The 23,152-nt window shown below is 37.2% G+C and overlaps 1 protein-coding gene across 2 annotated transcripts in view; it reads left to right on the top strand.

Moving 5' to 3' along the window:
• Positions 1-23,152, top strand: part of LOC110856150 — a 45,061-nt gene that overhangs the window by 1,278 nt on the left and 20,631 nt on the right. Inside the window, exons 2-3 of one of the 2 annotated variants that reach the window (XM_022104603.2) lie at positions 11,143-11,249; positions 22,146-22,366. The gene's annotated coding sequence lies outside the window, so the exon portion shown is untranslated. The remainder of the gene's footprint in view (positions 1-11,142; positions 11,250-22,145; positions 22,367-23,152) is intronic. The other variant, XM_035856960.1, reaches the window with a different exon arrangement.

Genomic DNA, 23,152 nt, shown 5'->3' with positions numbered 1-23,152 from the left:
ACACTAATTAATTGTCTTTTGTGCATATTAAATGGGATAGAAGAAACCTTCAATTTAGATTCAGTGTCATTGGATAACATTTTCATGTAAATTCTGCATATGTACATTTCATGAGACAATATTGTGTTCGTACAAAATGTGTCGATTTACACCCAAGTTGTGTTGTTCTTAACGGCTTCCTTAAACTAGGGCCAAAAAGTATAAAGCCAAAGTCAAGAACATTTACTTTAATACTTTTGCTTCGAATTGATCATTCTTCACGTGTGAAATATGTGCTTGTTAGAGAACAGTGGCCGCGGAAGATGTGGGGACATCTGGGGACATTAACATTGTAGGATGGGGGAGGGAGGGGTTTATATAAGATGGGGAGATGATGGGGACATCGAATTACCGAAGGGACATTGTCCCCACCCTTCCGCCGCCACTGGAAATATGTACTTATTAGAGAAGAACGCACAAAAAATCGAGGTTGTAGCACCGACCAGAGTGCTAAATAAATATTTACAAGAATCGCAAAATTTACTCGCAATTAAATTTTAATAACAATACGATGATGTACAATTCCTTGATGAGCAACGATTCATCTGTTGAACTAGTATTCTACGTAACTGGATTCAACTTTATTGGATGGATTATCCTGTTGAGCTGCATTTCTCGTTATGCAATTGCTTATACGAGTTCATCAACGTTTGACTTTGTTGATCTCTGCAAATAAAAAATGCACATGACTAAGCGGGTGTATGGGATTTATTTTTTTGCACACGGGCAAGATTGACATCACATATCGTTCGAAATCTGGACTTATCCAGTATCAATACTTGAAAATACAATGGCAATAATATTACCACACCTCAATGCCGAATGAGAATTTGTATGCGTTGAGACAGTATTGGCACAGGGTCATTAATTATTGTTCTAAATTCGTGATTTCGTGATCATCAATAATTTATAGGAAACTTGGTCTGAAATCAAATTAGAGATTCATTAATTTCTTTGAATAATATTGTTTTAGCAAAGTTTCCACTAAATGTAGGTAGGTACTCAAGTTTGAGGTGCCCTTCTAAACAGAACAGTGGCCGCGGAAGCTGTGGGGACATGTGGGGACGTTCACATTGTAGGATAGGGGAGGGAGGGGTTTATATAAGATGGGGAGATGATGCGGACATCGAACAACTGTGGGGACATTGTCCCTCTGTCCCCTTAAGCTTCCGAGGCCACTGTTAATAAGAACAGACCAATAATAGCAATATAATAATATTTATTTGGAATGTAGCTCGTTTATAACCTTGTACCACGGATTAAATAGTGTTACTATTTAAAAGTAAGTAAGTACTCATAAATGCTACTTATGTATTAGGCGTAAACATCATTTTTCACTCAACCTCAACCATCAAATCAAAGATCCGATCAACCTGCTTATCTTTCTCTCTCTCCATTTAGATTTTAAGACCTATTTATTTAGCTCACTTGCTCCATCATCTCAGAGAATTTGAAAACATTGAAATGCATTCTACACTTGACTGAAACATTCAATTCGCTCTGTTTGAAATGAAATCGAAACATTTCATAAGTAATAATATTTCATGAAAAGCTACTACTCAACTGCAAAAAAAAAATTGATGGTGCAAGGCATCATGGTCACTTGTTTTGTTTTGTTTTATTTTATTTTATTCCATTCAAGAAAGAAGAGATTGAAAATCTCTGCTAAATGGGAGGACTGTCGGTAAGATGAAATATAAAAGCTGCCCTAAATTCAATATCACACACACACAATCAGCAATCCCAGTACGTTCTTATCCTCAATAAAATTCGAGAAGCAACAACTTACTTACCTCTTCTTATAAGTTCAAATATCTAAATATATTATAGGCATTCATCCAGTTCATCCATTATATTCTTTATTTCTATTCAACATTCACACAATAACAACTGACAAATACATAAATGCCACAGAATATAATAGCACCTGCTACCAAAACAAGACACCAATACCCATCCAATGCTATTACTACTTGCTCCAAATACGAGAGAATTGCAATGTTATCAGGCTTGTTTGTAGAATAAAAATAAAAATAGCCAAGCTTTTCAGCCCGCAAATTGCAAGGCAAATGCCGAAAGTCGAGACAGGTTTTGCATGCATTTTTATTCATGGTATAGAAGTACTGGTGCGAAATTTATGCAGAGATTTTGTTAGCTGAGTGAATTTCGTGGTCTAGAAATGGAGAAAAGTGGTGGCGTTGTTCCATTGACATGATGACAAATGGACGCGTTTATTTTATCACTTGAAGAAGGAAAAGTAGACCCACTTTACTTTACTTTACCTTTGAGGAAGATGCAATTCAAAACTTTTTCTTGTTACATGCATGCATTCTTATTTATTTAAAAGCGTCGCTACTGTTTCTTCTTAAAGTTAGTAGAGGTAAAAAGGTGCAGTGGCCGCGGAAGCATGGGGACAGACAGAGGGACAATGTCCCCAGCAATGTTATGTATGCAGCGTGGTTTACAAAATTTCTTAATTTCTCAAAAGAAACGTTAAAACTAAAGTTTTTTTCAAATTTTTCAAAATTAAGGGGAGATTATGTACATACAGTGGCTGCGGAAGGGTACCGGGACAGAGGGACAATGTCCCCACGGTTGTTCAATGTCCGCATCATCTCCCCATCTAATATAAACCCCTCCCTCCCCCCTATCCTACAATCTTAATGTCCCCACAACTTCCGCGGCCACTTTAAAGATGTAGTTTATTTTGTGTATGTAGCTTGAGGCGGCATGTATGTAGGCGACAATAAAATGGCTTTCATCTCATCTCATAACCATTTCATTATTATTGTCCTGATGGGAATGTCGCCACTTTTCATCAGAAAAGGAAATTATGCCCAGAGTCCAAGGGCAACAGTCTCGTCGTTCAATTGGATTCGTATTGGATCAAAAAGATAAACCGTAACGATCTTTTAGAGGAGAAACTTTGTCTCCAATTATGTACAATTTCGAATACAGCTTTAAGCGCAACTAATTTGAATGCGAAAGGTCCTTCAATCTAAACCTGTCTGCTTATTTTTACTCCCATATTTTGAGTCACTTTCACCTCCAAAATATTTGTTGGATATTATCGACCAACCCCCTTTTCTACTTAATAAATCCCTTCCAACGACTCATCATCCTCGTTTATTTACGAGACCAGACCAGACCACGCATAATGACATAGATAGATCAAAAAGCTTCCAAAATTGGAGTGAGATTAAGAGTCGAGACGAAACACCCACTTGATCCGTGTATGTGCATTCCTCCGCTAGATAGATATTTATTCGTTCTTGATTGGACTCGTAACTGCGCTTGATTTTTATTGAGAGCAAAAAAAAATGCAGCTAACAAGTTGCAGTTGGTTAAAAATCTTGAAACTATATTAGGAAATATTTTGGCGAGTCGTAGGTGTCTTTTGCGTAGCTGATTTATTTAGAAAGTGCACCCACCAAGCATTTTTGCAGTGACCCATGCGCCAAGCATTTTTGTGGTGATGCACCCCAAAAAGTTTCATGGTTCATCAGCAGCGACCACAGATTTGGAGTATACTTACTTAGATACACAGACGGATAGGCCTGCATGTACAAATGTGGAGGCTGTCATGTTCATAGTTATTAAGATTGCAATACTCAAAATGCATAAAAAGTTCCAGTCACCCTCCAGTCGCTGTATATTACTTGGCGAACGTAGTCTAGATACAGTGACTGGAGGGTGACTGGAACTTTTTAAGCATTTTGAGCTGCAGGTCTATCCGTGTGGGCTAACTTATAACATAATAGACCTGGTGCGCTTGGCAGCGACTTAAGCAATTTATATTTTTTTAATAAATAAAACTTAAATAAAACTTAGCTAAAAAATCGTAAGCCCAGGGATAACAATGGATGTCTCGGAGCGTATATGGTCTCCGATTTTGAGCCAATTAGTTTCAATCGATGACAAATTTAATTAGTATGAAATTTGCGAAAGACGCGATCTCCCAATGGGCACGTTTTGCAGAGATATTTGCATCCGAAGAGGAGTAAACGCACAGTAAATTTGGAAAGTGTAAAATTTGTCGACTTTAAAACAAGTTTACTTCTCTTTGGGTGCGAATATCCCTGAATTTGTTTCCAAATTTCCTATTAATTAAATTGTTGATCGATTGACACTAGTTTGGTCAAAATCGGAGAGCATATACGGATAGTGCATAAGTAGAAAATTTAATTGATGTCGAATACTTGAGAATTGCGCAACTGATAATTTATCTTTAATTAATGCCGACTTAGAAGCTTTACTGTCAGTCAGTTAAAATTAGAATTTTTAACAAATTACACACCCTTATCGCTATAAATAATCTTCGTAGATTGCATTTCGTGCAATATTTCATATCAAAGAATTTATCCGAAAGGAATGCACTAATTGAAACAGCATTACGCAATATCAATAAACGAATTATTGCAAGTTAGTGCATTTATAAATAGTAAATGGATGGATGGATTCTGTGAATAATAACGTAATGGAATCTTGGTATAATAACCATAAAATTAGCTGCAGATAAATTGCCCGGTTTTCCCAGTGAGTTTCGCTAATTGAAAGTCATTTAACTCTTTCCTAAGTATTTGACCGATATCGATAAAGTTACTCACACTTTTATGAATGCATCCAGTGGCCGCGGAAGCGGTGGGGACATTAGCATAATGAAATAGGGGTCATCAACATGGGGAATATATCATTTTTTTAATTTCGGGAGGGGGGGCAATGTCCCCCTGTCCCCTCGTTTCCGCCGCCACTGTCCTTACTCCTCCTGAAACTGCTTCAATTTAGCTTAACCGAAACGAAATAAGTACGTATTTCATCCAGTTTGATCCAGTTTTGGTCATTTATTAGTCCGAATTGGATTAACGATAATTGAATGAAATATATGATCGCGTCTGGTTTTGCTCCCTTGCAGCAGACGGATTAAGGATTTGTCCGAACAGCATTATCACATCACCAAGTGAATAAAGGACTAAAACCAATCACTTCATGTGATTTATTACGGTTTCATCTTGATTACGTCGAACTGGCAGAGAGATCCAGTCCAGTGGCCGCGGAAGTGAGGGCAGAGGGACATGTCCCCACGGTTATTAGACGTCCCCATCATCTCCCCATGCTATACAAACCCCTCCCTCCCCTATCCAACAATATTAATGTCCCCACAGCTTCCGCGGGCACTGGAGAGAGCATTATGTAAACTTGGCTTAATGTCCGTGAACCCCGAAATCTGCCATTAACGATCTGCAATTCACATGTTTCACCAAATGTGCAATGCATGTGGAACTATTTTAATTCCCAGGTGCAATTTAAGTCTGTTCGTTCATTTCATGACATGAATTTAATTTAGCAGAGTGTAATAATTAATTGATGGGTTTACAATAATAGAAATTTATTATTGATCCGTCCAAATTTAGTTATGCATCCACCATCCAGTGAAATAAATAGAATCCAGTATTTCTGGATTTATCTGGTGAGACTTTGAACAGGTTTACGTCCAATCCAATCATTGTGACGGATAGGCGTGAATAGAAAGTGCAAAAAAATGATTATCTCGACAACCTGTTGGGATTGGAAGTAGTTGGAAGTGGTTTTGGAAGTAAGTACAATATACTTCTGCCTGAATGCATATGTGGATTTGGTTGGATGTGAGTGATTATGTTATTTACGGAGGAGAGAGAGAAAACTTTTAGATCACTTACAGTGATTATGACATTTATTTTATAACTAGATATTTTCCAACCTGAGAAATTAACGATGCCATTTAGCATATTTACTTATTTAATATCCGACCGAAATGATAGCTGACAGGATGTTGTAAAGGCTCGTGTTGTAAATTGTTGTATTTTTCTATTCGTCAATCACTCGTGCTGGGCCTCAGTGGCCGCGGAAGGTGTGGGGACATGTGGGGACGTTAACACTGTAAGATGAATGTTTTTTTATGTATAAAATGGGCAGATGATGAATACCGTGGGGACATTGTCCCTCTGTCCCCACGATGTCACTGTTCTTTTGGCATTATCATCACTACGGAGGATGTATATACAGTGGCCGCGGAAGCCGTGGGGACATCTGGGGACACTGCCATTGAAGGATAGTGGAGGAAGGAAAGATGGGTAGATGATGCGGACATCGAATAACCGTGGGGACATTATCCCTCTGTCTGTCCCCACGCGTCCGCGGCCACTGCGGAGCCTTGAACTTGTCGTGTTCTATTCTATTATTTTTCATACATTTATTTATCTATCTACGTGCGGGGGCCTGGCTCATTAAATTAGCACGTTTTCAACGAGTCGGAGAGTACGTGACGGAGTTGGGCACAAAATTAGCAACAATTTTTTTTGCACAGGGGGAAAAATTCCATTCTAAATAAATGTTGCACATTATTCAGCACTTTTAGTCCGGATTTTTCTGGAATTTGTTAGTTAAAAGATGTTGAGTATGGTTTTTGCTGAGCGAATGATTACGTCAAATCTCCATCCTTAATTCATGTCAATGTTTTTTTGCACATCAATAACAAAATCATTGAACATGCAGGCATGCAGCTGCATAGTGAACATTATTAGCTTTCAGTTCAATAATTCATCAACAAAGTTAGGTACGTATGAGCATTTTTTTAGTATGGATGACATGCGGCTCACATGATGATGAATGAATTAAACTTTGCAATAATTATACCCTCCATTTCGTAGTAACGCAACAATTGAGGGGATTTTCTGATTGGCGAGAGAATGCATGTTAATTAAGGGCTTTAAAGACACAGAATGAAGTAGTCTGCCTCCCAATTTAATTGATATTTTGCCTTGTCTGCGCTGTGATCAAGCGTCCTTTACTTACTTGATGATGACTTAAATTGAGGGGAATTGATTTTCTTAGACGATGTGAATGCATATGTACATGATATCCAGGGTTTCAGGTGCTGATAACCACTTGCAAGAAATAACGGGGATAAACTGTTTTTTTGCATGTGTTTTGACCTGCAAGAAATGCAAGGTGCAAGAAACGACGCCCCGTCATAGGGCGCGTGGCTACAAAGATTGCGCATATTTCGTGCACTTTCTCCCAGTTTCTTGCATTTCTTCCTTTTCAGTGCAAGAAATGTAGCAAACCCGCAAGAAACGAAACACTGATTGTCTCGTGTAAGAAGCAAATTAGTGATTGGACACTTAAATATCTAGTGAATAGGTCTAATAATTGTATTTAATTTGATGTAATGATTACGCCTCGTAATTTGAGATAGGCCAGGCTGAGTGATAACATTATATCATAGTTCAGTTTGGCCCAAGAAAAACATGGCCATTTAGGAAACTTACTTCGTTAAATAAATCGCGTGAATACAAATGCATACCAACATTTTATGTATGTACGTCACATTTAAATACAGAAAATGCGTCTCAATCTTGTCTCGTACGTATGAATTGCATCTATTTAGTTACACAATTCCGGTTTATGAAACCTGTCGAAAACAAAAACTTGAATCTGTTCCGACGCACACATAACATTTGAATCATCGGCTCTTTCTTGCTTAACGATACACATAAACATTGACCCTGTAACAATTCATTTATGTGTCAATCATCCATCCTGACTTTCAAGTGGCCAATGAATCAAACGACGACGGCAGATCAAATTGCTACCTACATACATACAACTTTTAGGCAGGTTTCCTTCCACGACTTTATCTATCGCGCATAGCCAGTGACCGCGGAAGCTTGAGGGGACAGAGGGACACTGTCCCCACCCACGGTTATTTGATGTCCCCATCATCTGATCATGTTATATAAACCCCTCCCTTCTCCATGTTACAGTTTTAATGTCCCCACGCCTTCCGCGGCCACTGATCGTCCGCAGCATTGACACTTACATCCTCCCCGACGAACTAAACTAAACCTAAGCTAAGCCATACAAGTATAAGATTTTCATCGACTTGTATCACAATTTACAAAGTAACCTTAATTTACCTTGCAGCAGTAGTCGTTTGGCTTGGCTTTGTTTGACTTTAGAGTAATAAAAGTATGCACAGAGATAGATTTCATTTAATGAATCCACCTTCCGACCGACCTGACTGACTCGTATTTTGTTGTCGTAATCCTTTGAATTGTTGACTTAATCTACGAATGTCACATACTTACTTACAAATAAATCTGCGGGGCATTTTGGTTGATGTTGATGAGTCGACGCTTGAATTTAGGACAAATCTCCCAACAACAATTGATGTTACGCATTTTCTTGACACACACAATACAATTGAGTCCCTTTCTTGATGAACAGTGATGCTTGTCACTCCCAACCATCTATCTATAAAAGCTCATCAAAGGATGAAAATATTTACACTGTTGCATACGTAACAGACAATAATAGATGAGGTACTTCATCTTTTAGATATGTACACAAGTCGAATTTAGTAAACAGGGCATATACAAAACGCGTTATTCATTTGTAGAGGGCAAATATTTAAGGATGCGAATATACACCGTATAAACCAGTGGCCGCGGAAGGTGGGGACATCTGGGCACATTAACATTGTAGGATAGGGGAGGGAGGGGTCTATATAAGATGGGGAAATGATGCGGACATCGAATAACCGTGGGGAAATTGCCCCCTCAAGCTTCCGCGGCCACTGGATGTAAACATGCCTGTGATTCCGTTGATTGGGCCGCGGAAGCCGTGGGGACATTTGGGCACATTAACATTGTAGGATTGGGGGAGGGAGGGGTTTATATAAGATGGGGAGATGATGTGGACATCAAATAAGCGTGGGGACATTGTCCCTCTGCGTCCCCACCCTTCCGCGGCCACTGTTTATAAACATGCCTGTGATTGCGTTGATTGTCACGTTTCAAATTATAATGATGTTACTCTGACTTGAATTTCATTGTGAGTGAAATAAACGACAACAATTAAAGGACGGCACAGTTTAAGGCGTAGCGTCAAAAAAAGTTTGAATAATGATCGGTATAAAGAAAGACACACATGTGCTTGACTTGGCAAACAAAGCAAAAGTGTGAAGGTGTAATTGTGTTGTATTCAATATGCAAAATGAGTGCTTAATCTTTGTAAGCGATTAGATTTTTATGAATGCCAAAATTTTATGAGTGGGAGGGATTTGGATTGAAGTTTTTTGCATAATTTGCAGCACAATGATTTTTTTTTCTCTAGGCGTGTTATGTATCCGCAGGGATACTAATTTGCAAAAATTTGGCAGTTAGCCCAAATAACTCACTACTGCTAATAACAGTATGCGAAGATAAGATGGCCCATTTTGTCGTAGGAGAATAAATTATGGGTTGACTAGCGTGGGATAATTATGATACTGCATTGTGATCAAAAACTAACCTAACCTAACCAACTGTTTTTTACACTGAAGCGACTGACACAAATAGTTATCTTTAAATCGAATCGCAAGTGCCATATTGTGTAACTAATTCTAAATGTATGTAATAATAGATTATTCTGTAATAAGGTAAAATATGAGGTCTGGATTCGTTAGTAACGCTGAAAATGGAGGTCTCCCAGCGTATGCTCTCCGACTTTGAGCAAACTAGTGTCAATCGATCACAAATTTAATTAGCATGAAGCTTGCGAAAGACACGATCTTCCAATGGGCACGTTTGGCCGAGATATTTGCATCCGAAGAGGAGAAAATGCCCAGTAAATTTGGAACGTGTAAAATTTGTCAACTTTATGACGCGTTTTCTCCTCTTGGGATGCAAATATCTCTGCCAAACGTGCCCATTGGGAGATCGTGTCTTTCGCAAATTTCATACTAATTAAATTTGCCATCAATTAACACTAATTTGCCCAAAATCGGAGAGCGTCCGCTGAGAGACCTCCATTCTCAGTACATCCAGGTACTGACGACACTGATGATTATATTAATTTTAATCATGAGTAAACGAATCTATCCTAAAATTTGGACACAATTCTTTCTTTTTCATCATTATTATGAGACAAATCATAACACAATTATGTAAAGTGTACTTGAACGAGTAAAAAAAATTTGGTAAAATACCTAGAGCGTAATGAACCAGAAATTATTATGATTATTATTATGACTACCAACCTGGTAGTAAAAATCTAGTGGAACGAAGAAGTCTGGCTAAATTTAAAGTGCAACCAGTAACCACTGACTGTGTTAATATCTATGAACATGGCATTGATGTCTTTAGGTACCTAAAAAAGACTCCGATTACATAAGAAATATTTTTTCTTAATGGAAACACTGAGGAGTTTCTTTAAATTTAATATATTTACGTGAATATGTAGGCAAAAAGAATCGTGTAAAAATAAAAATTGTTCTTCATGAGCGTTGCGGTAAAGTGCAGTTCCTCATTTATTATACAAGGGGTATGTACATAGATAAGCTTTTACTACGCAATTTCACGGCACCGAGTCGGATCTGCCAACAATTGCGACTCACTATCTCCCCTTAAACAAATGGTCATTTAAATCTTGTTTGATTGATTGGATCAGCTACATGGAGGAATGAGTCGGCTAAATCTTAAGTCTTTAGACCTATGCATGTATAATGAATCCTAGATTCGTGGAAATTTTAGTCTCCACGTTTGTCATTGATACGTTTTATTGGGTGGAGCAAATCTGCAATAAACTGCACGCTACTTTCCACATGACACGCACCTGTTGCCGTACGCTGCTGAATGTCCCAACATGCAAAAAATGCTGTTAATACATACGTACTCGGAAATTTTTGATAAAAGAAAGGACAATTTTGGTAATAAATAGATAGTATTTGTAATTGGCAAAAAAATCATTGACATATTTTGGCAAATTCTCAGAGACTGTATGCGTTTACAGTGGGGGGCGGAAGGTTGGGGGGGGGGGGTATATGGGGACATTTGTGTTTTATGGTACTTAACATGGGCAAGATACGATTTTGCTTTTCGAAGGGGACAATGTCCCCCTGCCTCCGCCGCCAATGTGTACGTAGGCGTTCATACGATTAAGAAACCTAATTAAGCTCACATACATACACAACTTGAACCTGGATTTAAGTAAACAAATAAACATCTCCACATTAACTTTGTAAATAAATAGTTTCAGCATCATACTAAAAGACTAATCTTGTTTTTTATCTTCTTCTTCTTACAGGAAAAATACGTGCGCACGCATGAATCACTGCTCGCTCGAGTTATTATCTGACTGAAACTCGAAGTTCCTGAATGAATCACAACACCTCAGCATCGCCGTGTGTACCGGTACGTAACGTTGCGAAAATTATGAGCATGTTTGTGACGGCAAAGTTGTAAGTTAAGTTGTGTGCGAGAGATGTAAAACGTGACGCATATTTTTTTTGCACAAAAATATTTATGTAGTAAACATAATTTTTGCATTCTTTCCACCCACGCTGCATACTGCTTCGTTCGTCTTCATATTTGCACGGTAGACTGGCGACAAAGTAAATAATAAAAAACATGCTGGGTAAGTCTTCATTTCTCTCCTATTAAGTCAACAAGTAGAGTATAAGAAAGCAGAGCAAATAATGGACTAAAATGTGTAAAAGGTTAAGCAAAGTTTGTTGAGCCGTCGTCGTGTTTGGCATCCAAAGTTACTTTGGATGCATTTTTCTTAAATGTACTGTACATAATAATGCGAGAGGAGGAGGATTTCGAATTTATTTTCTAAACGCTTCTGTATCAAGACCACCGAGACTTGGGGACATTTTTTCTTGTGTGAGGTCTAAACTGCGTATGTACATAATTGGGAGAAAATTGTATGTATATATAAACGCCGTGTGAATATTTAAATTTTGCACAAAAATCAAGCCAAGTTTTACTACTTTCTTATCTTATTTAGGATAAAATAACTTCTTTTTTAGTCTTTGTGACGTGTGCAACGTACACAACATGCGACATTTATTGCTCGCATTTTGTCGTCGTCAATATATTTAGGTTTACGACTACAGTCGAGAAACTGCAAAATAAATGTATGTTTACCGAGGATCTTTATTTCCTTGCAAAATCTTGCCGTGTTTGGACTTCGTGTTGTGGATGAGTTATGATTAATGCTATTGTAAATATACAGGAACAATTACCACATATGTACACCTACCAAATATTCATGGAGCACACACGGATGCTATTGACTTTTGACTGGGGGGATGGATGTATATAAACTAAAAATACTTATTGTTTACTCTGCAATAATAATATTTAAAGGATCGTACACTTCCGGCAAACTGGTTTTGTTCGTATCAGTAAGATTATAGTTTTCTTATGGCGTAAAAATCTGCAAAGAACGCCGTACATACGAGTATGTGTATATTCAAGGGTAAAGAAAACTTTAGAGTATGCTAATTAATTGATGCATACCGAGTGTACACCATTCGACTTTGCAAAGTACGCATCACAAAATAACACTTGAGTTAGCATTTTAGTGTAAAGATTTCAGAAAAGATGCGGTTTAATCTGTTCTAAAAATCGAATTCAGCTTGATTTTGAGCGGAAGTTAGATTTTTCGATTATTTGCTAATTGTAAATTAAGAGTGGAAGAGATTTACTGTTCAAAAGAGGAATGATTTTTAACCCATCGTTATATACTTTGAGGTTTTAACTGTATTTATATTTTCATTTCTTGAATAGCTATTATTGTTCCAATTGAATTGGAACTTCTAATTCAATTTTGAATATTATTTATCATTTGTCTGCTACTGTGACATATGACATTTGGAACAGTTTATCAAAAAGCATCCACCACCTGTCCTTCTCGAAATTCATTTCCCTTTCCTTTAAACGGGCTGCATAAATCATATATTTATGCATTTCATACACTGATTTAGTGACGCCGGGCGAAGAGATTTCATTTCCTCACTTGTCCAACACCGTAGCAAGGCCTTTTTTATGGATGAATGCTACACATTTATCAGTACAAAGTTAAGTTTTAAAGGTCTTATCATTCTCACCCAAATAACTGGAGTAAGAATTACCGTTTGTTATAAATGTGTATGAAAAATAATACCGCGGCTTCAGGAAGAAGACCATTCATTCTTATTTAATAAATAAGATGATCTCATGCAACTTTCCATGAATTTTTACATACAAACAAACACCAACCTTAGGATTAGTTGTCTGACTTGGCACAAAAATTGTGATATTTTTTTTATAATACAGAGATTCAGTTAACTCGTTACATTATATTTTTACTGTGAGAAAACATGTAGATGTACAGTGGCCGCGGAAGCTGTGGGGACATCTGGGGACATTGCCATTGTAGGAAAGGGGGAGGGAGGGGTTTATATAGATAATGGGGACATCGAATAACCGTGGGAACATTGTTCCTCTGCCCGTCCCCACGCTTCCGCGGCCACTGACGCTGCATGATAAACCGACGAAAAATTTGTAAGACTTTTTCTTGTTACTAATAATTTTTTACAATGAATGAAACGAAGGAATGAATGAGGGCAGCGTCGTCACACATTCTTGTAAGTTTACGTACGTACGTATGTAAGCTGGCACATGATTCATTTTGGTGATGCATACGTTTTATATGCAGTGTGTCGAGTAAAAAAACAACTATTACATGAAGTTTTTCTTCCTATCTCTGGTCTGGTCTCGTAGGGATTGGAATGAATATAGTTAGTTAGTTGCATTACATGTGTGTGTATAATGTGCGAATGGGATTATTGAACTCGCAGCCGAGTTATGTACTTGTTGCAAAAAATATATAGATTACTCGAACAAGTGGTGGATGGAGTGGACCCAGTAAATTATTTTTGCTTGTTTAAAAAAATGTAAAAGCATGTATTTCCCATCTTCTGACACTCTTTTTTTCTGAGAGGAGAATCATGTAAATGTGGACGGAAACGTCGACGTAATCCTAGCAGCAGAGCGAAACAACTTTAGCGTTTGCGTTTCCTTTTGATGAAAAAGTAATTTGTTTCGTTTTTTGAAATTGTTTTAGAGTGATGAGGACTCAAGTAAGGGAACGTTCATAAAATGCGTAACGCAAAAGATGACGATTTTTTACCCACTTCTTAACATGTGGCGCAAGTTACCCGGTATCCCAACAGGCCGACCCCACCGCCCAGTTACGTATTTTATGAACGTTCCCTAACGCATAATGAGTAAATTTGCTGTGTCCGTTCGTACATAAGTTTTTGTGCTGAATTATTATCATTTAGTCGTTATAATCAACTTGTTTGTCAACTCCGAATCAAATTATGTAGTTACATAGCTGCCAATTAATCAATCTTGTTTTTTAGTTGGGTTCAATATTCATTCAATCAATACAATACGTGCCGATGATTTCTTGAGTTAAGAAGGGTGCGAGATGTCAAAAGTGTAGAAGAAATTAATTCCTTAGTCATTTATTGTTTAATTTCTTATCGTGCGTGCATGCGTCATTATTTAAATTTGAGATAGACAGACGCACATACATTTTGAACTGTCATGTATTAGTAAATATGTACGCAATTTCGTATAAAGGCCTCTATTATTTAGGGTAGTGTAGACATTATGCGTATGGCTGTGTTGACTCAGCCTTCTCGTCCTGACTGATAATTAAGAAGATAAGCACAAGAATGTATGCATATACTTTATCTTTCAATATTTTGGTTGTATGTACTTCGAATGCAAATATCGTGCACTTTCCTTATTCTTGGTTGGAAGTATTGGAAGTGAGTTCATTACGCATTATCAGGCCCAACTGTATTTCAATCTATGTAGCCAGTGGCCGCGGAAGCGTGGGGACAGAGGGACAATGTCCCCACGGTTATTCGATGTCTGCATCATCTCCCCATCTTATATAAACTTCTTCCTCCCCTGTCCTAAAATTTTAATGTCCCCAGATGCCCCCACGGCTTCCGCGGCCACTGTGTGTCACGTATACACACAAAGAATTGGTTATCACAAGCATGAGAAATTATTTAATGACGTGAAGACATGAAGTTATTTGATTGGAAATATATAGGAAAGAATTACTTGAAATTGTGAGGCTGGATGAAGGGGAAAGTTTCTTTTTCTAACAATATGCACATTGCCCAGACGGTGGCAGATTACGAACAATGGTCTTTTATGCATGTATCTAACTGATTTGTGTAATAAGAAGTTTCTGATATGTGATATTAATAACTAGAAAAAAATAAAAGTGCTTGTTTCATTGAGCTCAACAAGCATTGGATTTGATTGTCACTCTATTTCTAAAGATGAGACGGAGCACAGCAAAGCAAAGCAAAGTGCAATTAGAAACAGGAAGATGTTACAATATCACAATGGAATAGCATAGATATTTGCATTTGCATAATTTGCATAGTATTGTACACTATATAATGTTACGTATAATGGTAAATTTTGAAAATGATTTCCTTTCCTGTTTTCCGTCGTCGAGTGAACATAACGAGAGGCAAAAGCTGGTTATTAAACTGCACGTGCGACGATGACATTATAAATCTTGATGGAATGCATACATACATTAATTGAAATGGACGTCGTTTTATTCAAATAAGCTAAGTTGCATATATGGCAAGTGAGTCGGAATAAATGTGTGATGCTCGTGTAATGTAAACTGACATTTTCATAAATCATAATATCATGTTCATGGGATGAGTTAAGTGCATCTGGTTAAGTCCAATTTGCCCAATGTTTCCTAAATTTATTGATGTGGACAGATTTAAATTAAGCTGAATCTACTGAATTATGGTTGAATTAGGTATTTACTTATGAGTTTTATTCATTGTTACAAATTTTTTTTTGATTTTCATACTTTTTTGCGAGACATTATTTGCAACTTGATACATACACGAAATTTACATTAATTAATTAACTATTGTGGTAAATACCAAAATAAAATAAGTGATTACACACATAAATAAAAGTACTTTTATTCCGTATGAATTCTAACATTTTGTGACTTTAACAAATGAATGAATAATTATTTCCTTCAAAAAATTCAAAAGCTCTGTAGAAACTGTGTCTGATCTGATGCAACTTTTTTGCATAGTTGTCTGTCATTTTGCGATTGAAAAGTCTCAATTGTGGCAAAATTTGCGTATAACAACTGCCCGAAAGCTATTATTCGATTGGTTATAAATATTACCGCAATTACCACTTTTTTTTTTACACAATTTCACGTTTATTTTACCACCACTTTTTAAAAACTATAAGCATATTCTGACAATAGAACCTTAAGTATTGCGGCAGAGAGAGAATTTCGTGCTAATGGCTGGAGGGAGTCACGTCGCATGGTTTCGAAACGGCTAAAAATATGTATTCGACAAGTGTTATTTGAATAGTTATTGTTAGACATTTATTGTGGATGTAAGTAATGACCACCAGAATTTGTATGTATAATAAATCACAGTGGCCGCGGAAGCGCGTGGAAAATATGTCCCCACGGTTGTTCGATGTCCGCATCATCTCCCCATCTTATATAAACCCCTCGCTCCCTTAATCCTACAATATTAATGTCCCCACATGTCCCCACACAGCTTCCGCGGCCACTGACGTATCGTATTATATGCACAATCCACTATTTGTAGTGGACATCATGCATGCATACAATTATTCACTTGAATCTATTCAAGCTTGCTTGCGGCTAAAAAAGTTAGTGTGCAATATTTTCTTGCTATGTTGCTTGGTGGATAGCTAATAATGACGAGATATTTGATGTGCATGAAAACGCATTAGTTGTTGATTAAGATGAGATGCATGGTGATAAGTTGTATTAGGTACACGGTAATGATCGATGATGCTTTATAAAAGCTTGCACAGCACAAGTGAAAGTCGTTTCATTCACAAAATTCAAGTATTGTACGGCCGTTTGTGATGATCAAATGCTTGGTAACTTTCGGCTTCAGAAATGCAGCAGCAATTGATCACGCAACAAATTATAATGTTGCGTTTCGTCAAATCTCGGTTTGCAAAATTTTGGTCGTTTTGTTATTTGATTAAAAAAATAACAAATTTGATGATGAAGATGCTAAATTTCACGAAGTATTTATTTCCGCACGTTGTTAGTGGTTTGGTCAGTCGCATGCGTTATAATTGTGTTATCAGGTATGATAAGTGCTTACTTATGTATGTATTTAAATGCATGCAAGTCGTCTACCAGTGCAGACAGAGAGAAACGAATGCTATCTTGTGATTTACGATGTCGTTGGTCGTCGTCAGTAGTAGACAAAAAAAGTGACGAGATGTTTGTGTTCTTATGTCATTTGTGTGAAGCACGTTTTCCCCCTTTGCCATACATGAGTGAGATATGGGTGCAATTTCCTTCCGGAAATTAAGAAAAAAATATTTAGTTTAATCGCTTCTAGTAAGTGAAATAGTTATATCTTTTTAGAAGAAATTTGAGTATATATACGATACGACATAATTTGCTACCCCATTATGCATCATATTACTGGAAAAGTACAGGATCTTGTTGATTCTATAGTTAGTTAGTAAATTACAATTTGCTTACCATTTCTAAAATTTTGGAAGATTTGACAAAATGTGAATAAATACATATATTCGTTAAAGATTTAATGGGAATGTAGAATTCAAAGATGAATAAAATGTTAACCTTGTAGTAAATATTTTACGTTTTGGAATAAACGTTTTTTAATGAATTGTTGTATCATATTCCATTGCTTGTTTCATTAAATAGTTGCGTGATAGAAGTTATGTATGTATTTATGGTAAATTTAGCGTGTAACACGAGATGGAACTGCGAATTCAGCTTAGAAGATGTCAGAATTTGCGGAGCATAACACAACACGGGAGCAAATTTTCCTCTATCTCATCTCACAATGGAGGTCTCCCAACGTATGCTCACAGATTTGGACCAAACTAGTGTCAATCGATCACAAATCTAATTAATATGAAATTTGCAAAAGACACTATCTGCCAATGCGCAGGTTTGGCGGAGATATTTGCATAAAAAGAGGAGAAAACGCACCAAAAGGTTGGCATATTTTTCATTTCCCAAATTTCCTGCGCATTTTTCTGCTTTGAATGCAAATATCTCCGCCAAACCTGCGCATTGGCAGATAGTGTCTTTTGCAAGTTTCATATTAATTAGATTTGTGATCGATTGACACTAGTTTGGTCCAAATCTGTGAGCATACGTTGGGAGACCTCCATTGTCAGTTGATTGTCCATTTTTTAAGTAGTTACATATACACAATAGCAACTGGCTTATCCTTAGTTATCGGATGCATGAAGAAGAACGAGGAAAATGCGGACATAAATTCGGTTAATTATCAGGTGCATCATTTACATATGTAGTCTAGTAGCATGGGGTGTAATATGCAAATAGATATATGTATAACATATGTACTTGTGTATGTATGCACTTATGTATTTTAAAAAACAATAAAAACAATGCTATTAAGTTTTAATGCGCAATACAGCGGGATGAGACCAATTTTAATAAACGAATATATTCGGGATAAATTATGTAATTACTAGAGTAGAGGCCCGTTCAAGAACGGGTTCTAGGCTCCCAGAGGGGGTGTGCCCATAGCGCAAAATCCCCTACGCTACACTTCAAATAATTCCCAGTGGAGACTTTGTCCATTGTCATAATACATATGTACGTGCATCAAATCATACATTTCAATTTCCCTGATCACGGAACAATTTGACTTCCCCCTCTTGTAGTGGCTGCATAGGTAACTACTTAAATTCCCGTCGCGTGAGGGTGGCTGCATAGCTAAACACTTAAATTCCCATCGCGTGGGGGTGGCTGCATAGGTAAACACTTAAATTCCCATCGCGTGGGGGTGGCTGCATAGCTAACTACTTAAATTCCCGTCGCGTGGGGGTGGCTGCATAGCTAAACGTTTAAATTTCCACAGGATGTGGTGGCCGAATGACAAAAACCTTAAATTTCCAGAGAGGGGGTGACTAAAAAACAAAACACTTAAATTTCCAGAGAGAGGGGTGATTAACTAACAAAAAACTCAAATTTCCAGAGGGAGGGGTGACTGCATAGCAAAAAAGTTAAAATTCCAGAGAATAGGATATGAATTTTATGCTGCTGGTATGTTTACAATTCTACTGCAAGAAGATAGAGACAAAGTGTCGCGGCAGAGTCATCATGGGTACGCTCAATGGTGTAGCGGAGCACACGCTGGTTGCGTAAACTCCATTCAATAGTAGTGGGGCGAGTTGCATTGAGAGCCACAGGGACCCAGCCAGCCAGGCAGCCAGAACTTAACAATAGCTCTTTATGTATATAGATAATGTATGTATGTATGTAGTTATTTATTTTGTTGGGTTGTGGTTGGTTTTAAGTGGGAGGAGGAGGTGGGCGTGAAACTTGGAGGACTTGTGGATAAATGTGTTGTTGTCGGTCTGTTGATCAGATCGACTGAGCGAGAAGAAGAGAGTACCGCGGTGGCCAGTCACGATGGTTCAGTGGTGGGGCGAGTTGCATTGCTGGAAGACGGACCCAGGGACCCAGGGATCATACTAACACTTTATTATTAGTGATTTGTCTGACTGAATGACAAGCTAATTATGCATGTATTACGTATTTATGTATATTCTTCAATATTTTAACAAAACAAAGCGCAGTTCGTATAAATAATGCTTAATGCATATTTTGCATGGATCTATCTTTTCAGACTTCATGTATTCTACTTATGCAAATTTTGTCATAATTCTACGCAATTTTTCATATTTGCTGACATAATTAATTTCTACCAGAACAATTATTAGAATTAATGCATTTCTTTGTAGGAAAAAGTGATTAGATAAATTCATACGTTAGCCAGTGTCCGCGGAAGGGTAAGGACAATGTCCCCACGGTTGTTCGATGTCCCCAACATCTCCCCATCTTATACAAACCCCTCCCTCCCCCATCCTACAATGTTAATGTCCCCACGGCTTCCGCGGCCACTGAAGTTAGCACAGACTTGTCGACACGAATTAGGAAAGACACATGCTTGAATGGCGCTTACCGATTTGTGGTGGCATCCTTAAGGAAAATTCTGCAATAGAAACTTGAAACGCAATTCATTCTCGTCAATGTCAACTGCTAAACCCATTGCATCAAGTTTAGCATGTATCCAACCACAGGAAATTTCCCAATGAACTTGTGGTCTTGGCTTTGGCTTTCGTCGTTGTGGGGTCTGGGGCAGGGGACGTGTGGAAAAGTTACAAAATTAATTTTCACGAGGTGCATGGCATAATAGTGCAGGAAAGTTTCCCATGATTTCCTCTTTAACCTACTTTTCCTTTAAGCTAAGCCGAGAACCACGCATGAATCCCAATGTTTACCAACCAACTTTCGATTAGAATATGCAAAGTGTTATATTAAACATTTGCATAAGTCAGTTAGTTAGTTAGACAGAAGAATATTACGTACTTAGTGTGTTCTTGTATAAATGTTTGAATTTATGGTAAAATGGTTACTAAATAAATTGAAAATGTTACATTGATAATGACCCAGGCTGCATGAGACCTTGTTTACTTGAGATGAATGTCATTTATGTATTTATGTGTAGTTTAGCATGTTTATGTTAACGTGTTGTGACACAATTCGTATTTTTAACTCGGAGCAGAATGTCATTAATGAAAGGGAATAATTTTCCAAAAATCGTTCAGTGGTGGGTATCGAGAATTATATTTAGGATTACATACAATTATCTACATGCATATTCCGATTAGAAATTATACATATTTAGTGATTGAAATTAATTAATTATGCACGCGTGGTTTGTGCGGCTAGGTAATCGTTCGTCTGATTTCTTTTTATAACTTGAAATTTGATCACTTTCATTTTTAAGGCACGTCTTAGTCAGATTGGTATTATGGATGCATGGACCTCTTATACATATTTATTTAGGTACAGTGGCCGCGGAAGCCGTGGGGACATCAGGTCCCTCTGTCCCCACGCTTCCGCGGCCATTGCATATGTACATGTTTGTGAGCAGTTTGGGGCATCTTGATCCAGTGAGAATTTAATTCTATAATTAGTAAATTATGTACATATTTAGGTACCTTCTAAACAAGAATCTGAATTTAACCAGAAATGTTTTGCCATTTTATCAAGGCGTCTGTCTTATGAAAAGAAATATGGAATCTTAAGAATACGTACAAGTTAATTCATCATGATTACACCCTGAAATTGGTCCCAATCATGTCATGATCTTCAATCGATAGGTGGCAAAGGTCAAGGCAGACCTTGGCAGGTAGTAGTGAGTGAGATTGAGATAATATGTACACATGTTAATTCTGTCTGTGACAGCAATAAATAATATTTTGCTAATACACTTCCTATAAATGGATTGGTCTCAAGAATTTATGCGATCCTCCTCTCATCATCATGGCCAAAAAAATGGCGAAAAACATGTTATGTCTCGTTTCGAATTTGTTGTACACCAACGCATCAGATAAATGTGATGTTTGAATTTGTATGTAAATATGTGCATATTTCATTCACTCGACAACATTTATGTGCATTGGGGGTATTCATTGGTTAGTAATTTTAGCGAAAATAAATAGCTTGCAAAAAATTAGGTTGAAAGTTCATTTGCACATCTTCAAGTATTTAGTTTGCGAAATTTTTTGCCAAAATTATGTTGCAAATTGCAACTCGTATTTATATTGGGGATATTCATTGGTTAGCAAAGTTGAATAATTCGCGAAAATAATTGGATTGAAAATTCATTCGCAAACTTGCACATCTTCAATGCTTATATTTAGGTTGCAAAATTTTTGTAAAAATTATGACGCGAATCGCAATGTGATGCGAACTCTTACTTACATTTGGGGTATTATTGGTTAGCAAAAATTAATAGTTCGCAAAAAAAATTGGATTGAAAATTCATTCGCATCTTCAAGGCTAGTAAATATTTAGCTTGCAAACTTTTTGCCAAAATTATTTTGCGAATCGCAACAAAAACTCTTCATGAATACCCCGATTGTACCCATATGTAAATATGATCTTGACTCCAAGTTCAAGAATCCATACAACCGACAGGCAAAAAATAAATCCTATCATCATATTTAGCAATTGGTACATATCATCATCACAAATTGCAAAATGCAAGCTAGATTTAATTTTCGATAGCTTTTCGATATCTTCAATTTGCCATCTGTATTGCAAAAAAGAGCTTTGCATATCATCATCATTGTCTCATACAGTTTTTTTTTCTTTATGCTTTACAGGCAAGGAAATAAACCTGCTAATCGTGACAATACTGCTGTTCTGTTGCAACATTATCAAATCGTGCCTGTCACGTGGACAAATCTAACTTCATCCCAATCCTACACCTGTGATGAGATCATCCTTGACTTTGGGCGCAGTATGTGTACGACGAGCTCTTATAATAAAGCCTCACCTTGATTCTTAGGTCAATAAAGGAGAAATGCAAAAATATTGACGACAGGTATGAAACAAGAAACTTGTCGATTTGTGGCTTTGATTTGATGCACTTTGTGTCTCGCTTTATTCATGCTATTAATTGGCCTTTTCATACATAGTTAGATTGTGTGCATGTATGTAAAATGGAATAACATGTGCATACAAATGACATTCTTTAATGATCCATTAAAAACATTGTGATTGTTTGTTAACGAGAAAAGTTACACAATTTTATTCCTGGTCCAGCCCACTCAAGACTTTTTATTTTATTTTATTTGTGCATGTAGACAAATCAATCCAAATGTTGTATTAGACAATGAGTGTCGTGTAAAGTTACACGGTAGAAAATTTGTTGACCGCACCTTTCCTCATAAAATTGTAGGCATAATATAACAGTGGCCGTGGAAGCTGTGGGGACATTAACATTGTATGATAGATAGGGGAGGGAGGGGTTTATATAAGATGGCAGATAATAAATAGGGACATCGAATAACCGTGGGGATATTGTCACCCTTCCGCGGCCACTGAGTCATAATATGCACTGGAGAAATATGGGATCGTTAAAACTTTTATATTCGTAACAGTAAGTTCTGACATCACGGCTCATTACTTTTTTGAAGTTTGGTCCATCCTGAAAAACTGAGTTTAGACTTAGCAAGTTAGAAGTTTATCGGTTCTCGGTAGGGTTATGATGACGACTTTTAAAATAATTGCATGACTTTTTCTATTTGCACGAACCAACGCCATAGAAAATGGCGTTGGTAGTTTTTGTTGTATGAACGTGGAGAATCTGGTCTGTAGACTTTTACTC

Source organism: Folsomia candida, unplaced genomic scaffold (assembly GCF_002217175.1).
Source record: "Folsomia candida strain VU population unplaced genomic scaffold, ASM221717v1 Fcan01_Sc015, whole genome shotgun sequence".
Taxonomy (NCBI): Eukaryota; Metazoa; Arthropoda; class Collembola; order Entomobryomorpha; family Isotomidae; genus Folsomia; species Folsomia candida.
This window is presented reverse-complemented; position numbering and strand designations above follow the sequence as displayed.